The sequence below is a fragment of the Lolium perenne genome, chromosome 7 (genome assembly GCF_019359855.2).
Source record: "Lolium perenne isolate Kyuss_39 chromosome 7, Kyuss_2.0, whole genome shotgun sequence".
NCBI lineage: Eukaryota > Viridiplantae > Streptophyta > Magnoliopsida > Poales > Poaceae > Lolium > Lolium perenne.
This window is the reverse complement of record NC_067250.2, coordinates 126,828,152-126,833,280: the sequence shown is the minus strand read 5'-3', so window position 1 is coordinate 126,833,280 and position 5,129 is coordinate 126,828,152. Positions and strand designations below refer to the sequence as shown.

General features: G+C 42.8%; 1 long non-coding RNA gene across 1 annotated transcript; it reads right to left on the bottom strand.

Annotated features, from left to right (window-relative positions):
* Nucleotides 1-3,001: 3,001 nt before the first annotated feature.
* On the bottom strand, nt 3,002-4,445 carry LOC127318458 (uncharacterized). The gene is made up of 2 exons (XR_007861883.2): nt 4,282-4,445; nt 3,002-3,539 (listed from the first exon to the last, which is right to left on the bottom strand). It is a non-coding gene; the product is annotated as an uncharacterized lncRNA (long non-coding RNA).
* Nucleotides 4,446-5,129: the final 684 nt, after the last annotated feature.

Sequence of the window (5,129 nt, the reverse complement as noted above, 5' to 3'; positions counted from 1 at the left end):
GATACGGAAAACCTTCCAGAGACACCGCCGCCGCCAATCCCATCTCGGGAGATTCAGGAGATCGCCTCCGGCACCCTGCCGGAGAGGAGAATCATCTCCCGGAGGATTCTTCATCGCCATGATCGCCTCCGGATTGATGCGTGAGTAGTTCACCCCTGGATTATGGGTCCATAGCAGTAGCTAGATGGTTGTCTTCTCCTCATGTGCTATCATTGTTCGATCTTGTGAACTGCCTAACATGATCAAGATCATCTATTTGTAATGCTACATGTTGTGTTTGTTGGGACCCGATGAATATGGAATACTATGTTATGTTGATTATCAATCTATCATATATGTGCTGTTTATGATCTTGCATGCTCTCCGTTACTAGTAGAGGCTCTGGCCAAGTTGATACGTGTAACTCCAAGAGGGAGTATTTATGCTCGATAGTGGGTTCATGCCTCCATTTAATCTGGGACAGTGACAGAAAGTTCTAAGGTTGTGGATGTGCTGTTGCCACTAGGGATAAAACAACAATGCTTTGTTTAAGGATATTTGTGTTGATTACATTACACACCATACTTAATGCAATTGTCTGTTGTTTGCAACTTAATACTGGAAGGGGTGCGGATGCTAACCTGAAGGTGGACTTTTTAGGCATAGATGCATGCTGGATAGCGGTCTATGTACTTTGTCGTAATGCCCAATTAAATCTCACACTACTCATCATGATATGTATGTGCATTGTTATGCCCTCTTTATTTGTCAATTGCCCAACTGTAATTTGTTCACCCAACATGCTATATCTTATTGAAGAGACACCACTAGTGAACTGGGTGGACCCCGGTCCATTCTTTTACATCGAATACAATCTGCTGCAAACATTGTTCTTTACTGTTCTTCGCATACAAACATCATTTTCCACACCATACATTTAATCCTTTGTTACAGCAAGCCGGTGAGATTGACAACCTCACTGTTAAATTGGGGCAAAGTATTTGGATTGTGTTGTGCAGGTTCCACGTTGGTGCCGGAATCCCTAGTATTGCGCCGCACTACACTCCGTCACCAACAACCTTCACGTGCTCCTTGACTCCTACTGGTATATTCTTGTAATCGAGGTTGTTGATGGATCCGTGCCTGGGCGCTGTATATATAAGGGATGGAGCCTGATACGTACCGCTGCTGGACACCTGCCACGCATCGTTTGGGCTGACGTAATGTATCTAGGTGGAAGGGTAAAACAGTCCAAAAAAGTGTTGGACCACAATAATCAGAAACATCTGGCCATCAGTTAAACTAAGCAGACAATAAGAACCGTTTGATCTTTATAATAATCAACTACCATTAGAATTCAATAGAATTACCCACCTATGCCATAGATTAAGTATCGTACCCCTTGGATCATCTAATTAACTAGCTAATAGAATTAACCTACTACACGCCATAATCTAAAAAAAATGCAAACTCTCCACCCATGTCCTCACACGCCGCCGCCGCCATTGGGTTCTCACCAAAGAAAATAAAGGATCCAGACTCCCTCGCATGTGCTCGAACCTACCGTTGTCGCCGGCCTTTAGTTCGCCTTGGTGCGATCGTCCGGCCGGCCGGCCAACTGTGATGATTCAGCCGGTGCATGCAGATGAACGTTCTTAGGTTTCAGACTTTTACCATCCATGCATCCCTATACCAAAAAGCTAAGTGCGAGATTGATTGAAGTTGCTGCGCGTACAGTAGGCCAAGCTAGCTATTTTTGCATGTCACTTTTTCCAGATTGATTGGTCTGCTGCAATATTGATGCGGAGTGCACCCCTCAGCATCACGTCTTCAATATTAATCAGGTATTTTCCATTGATCAACCCTTTTACTGGCCAATCATATTATCACGGCTACTTAGTGAGGAGCTCCAAATCTTGACGGGGAGGTGCAGGCGCCTCCAACGCGAATCTAATAATACACGGTGTAACTGTCTTGCCTCAATTAGATTATTTTTACATCTCCGTCCATTGACGGTGGATCGATGGTGGCAGCCCAATCAATCTGGAAGAAGTGACTACGTGCAAGTAGCTAATTAATCTGGATGAAGTGCACGGTGTAATTGTCTTGCTGCAACAAAACTGATGGGAGGTTCCCGTTGTGGTAGAAACTAGGGTTCTACCGGAACGAGGGCGTAGATTGTAGGGGTGGAAGTGCTGAGAGCGAGAGGGAGGAAGGCGGCGCCGGCGGCAGGGCGCCGTCGCGAGCACGCGGAAGGCGGCGGCTAGGGTTTGGGCGGCGCGGACGGGAGAAGGCCGACTCCTCTGGGAGTCGGCAATAATGATATCTGATTATTGCTTGATTGATTGAGTCTATTACAACTTGTATATACTAGTAAGTTTGCACGTGCAGCGCACGTCAACTAATACAAATCAGAATAATAAAAAAATATAAACTAAAAAATGAAAAACTCCATAATATATATATTAGTTCGTACATGTTTCAAAGATGCAATCTCGTATTCCAAAGATGAAATCTTGCTTGAGTAAAGGATGCAACTAACGCATGGTTGCGAGGGTTGATTCATGAGCAGGGCTCATGCATATCTAGGAAATGACATCCACAAGATATATACAATTAAAATTCAGAATATTAAAAATCTTTTACTTCCAAGCGGTATATGTCATCATCAGCTCACTCAATTTAACTGAAAAACCATTCTAAGAATGTTAAACAATATATGGTAATTTCACAAAATATAGCCATGCTAAAACTTGCTCGTGGCAAGTGTGGCTCTTGTCTCTTGATATGTATCCAGGAGGATGACAACAAGAATGGGACACTCAACAATTTTTTGGAACCTTGACTCCTGGAGAAGGGAAATGCAAAACATTAAAGACAAAAGGAGATATTTCATATCCATCTGACCAGCTAACCACGCTGTTAGAACCATAAAGCAGCGCAAACAAGTTAAAGTATTACTAAAGCCAAAAATTTATACGAACAATTTTCATGTAAAATAGCAATATCTTAATATATAAAATTATAAGAACTACTGCATAAGCAGTTTGTATTGAGCAGAAAATTATAATGCTCAAGATGTACAAAGGATTAAGAATTTAATCCCTTATGATGGAGGGTGTGACTGTAATTTGAAGGGAAAACTGCAAGACATTCTTTTGTCAAATATGAATAACTCTTGTTGGGATGGTAGAAGGAACTATGAAGCATAATGCTGCCAAAATGTGGTTAATAAGTGGTGCTAAGAAAACCATTCGGCAACTTGTACCACTGAAATTAAAATGATTTGAATTAAGTACAGCGCAACACACATCCACCCCTGCATCTCCTAATAAGGAAAAAAGACTCGTTTGATAATCATGCCTGTACATATAACTTAATAGGTTAACAGTTTGTAGCATAAGAAGATGTAAGGAAAAATTATATTGAGGCAATACTATACCTTTAGCATTAGCAGAAACTAAGATGGAGAAAAAATGTGCACGCTCATCTTAATTGAGAGTCTGAGACAGCTCCCCTGGAGAAAGGGTGGATCCAGGAGGGTTTCCACTAAAATTCTCCTGCAAAGTATCAAAGTAAATCAAATTCATAATATAATTTAAGGAAAATTAAGCCGATGACACTGAAAGCTTCTTTTTGTTTTGATAGTTGCTAGATATACTTAAAGACAAGCACCCTTCCACAATCTGCAAACTGCAGAAGAAGCGTTTAAGCCAATCTCCCAAAAGTGTATATTAACTCTTCTAGAGCAGTATAACAGTGAGGCATGATATATCTATCTGATACATATGTACGGTTGTGAAGTTTCGGCAGCACCTCGTGTAAAACATAAGATATGCTTCGAATATTCAGAAAAAGGTAACAATGTCATCTTCTTATTAGAGAACCTGGAAGTGATATCTTTTGAAAGCAATCTACATTACCACAAATATTAAAACAGAGAATACATAGCTAGTAGCAAAAGAATTCTAGATACAACAGAGTCTGATGCCTAGTTGCGGGCATATTACGAAAGAAATATATATCATTATTACTTAGGTTACAATTGTAATCATAGCGTAAACTTTGGTATTTCCATGGACAGTAAAATGTACAGAACAACAACAAGTATTTTTACAGATCAATCGCACTGACATAATTTTCTGAACCTAGTTTGCAGACATATTTTGGCTATTGGTACAGCACACATAAGTATTTAGGAAGTTATCAGAAAGGAACATATGTTTGTCAAATGCCCGCCATTCTTGGTCCTCAAATTACTTTAAGATGCCTAGAATGTATTAAAAGAGGAGCAGGACAGACCCATCTGGATGGCATGGACAGGAAATCCTTCACCATGGTTTTCGCTCATGGATCCCTCTTGATACGCTACCCACCTATTTCAGCACCAAATGCTTCATCGCCATTAAGTGTGCCACCAAAGTGAGCAGGATGCCATCTACAGGAATCCAACGATCTCTTCCTTGTGAGCCTGCAATATTTTTTCGAAAACAAAAGGAGAGCATAAATCCAATGCCGTAGCACTGGTATTGGAGCAGGGCTTCACCTGGTAGATGAAGTGCCAGACGACAGAGGCAACAACATGTAGTGTGGCGGCGCCGCAGCCGATGCGGTCCGGAATAGCAAGGTGGCGGTACAGGCCGGGAAGCGGCGTAGGAGTCATGCGCGCGCGAGCTACATGTCATAGAACGCGACCAGCTCGAGGCTGGCGTGAGAAAAAATGGCGCCCGACGGCGGCAACCTCGTCGGGGCACGCTTCGTCAGCTGCAGATGACGCCCTCCTTCCGCAGCACCACCGCCGCCTCTCCCACCGCCGTATGCTCTCTCCACCGACGTGGGGAATCCGTCGTCTTATGGCAGGATCGTAAAAGGAGCAGCCACACAAAGGTGTGAGGAAGATAAAACTGGAAAGAGAGAGGATTTGATCCGGATTTATCGGCGTTAACCATCACTTCTATGATTCAGTGGGATTTGATCCACGAAATCAGGCCATGCGGGCGGGGATCCAAATCTTCGGAGGCGTGTCAGCGTGATTTGGGGAGGGAGCGGAGGGGGAGAACAAATGATTTCCGGTCGTTAGATGAAAGTCTACCTACGGTTCAGATTTAATTTTCCTACGGCACTTCGTGCCTTTATAAGTAGTAGAGATA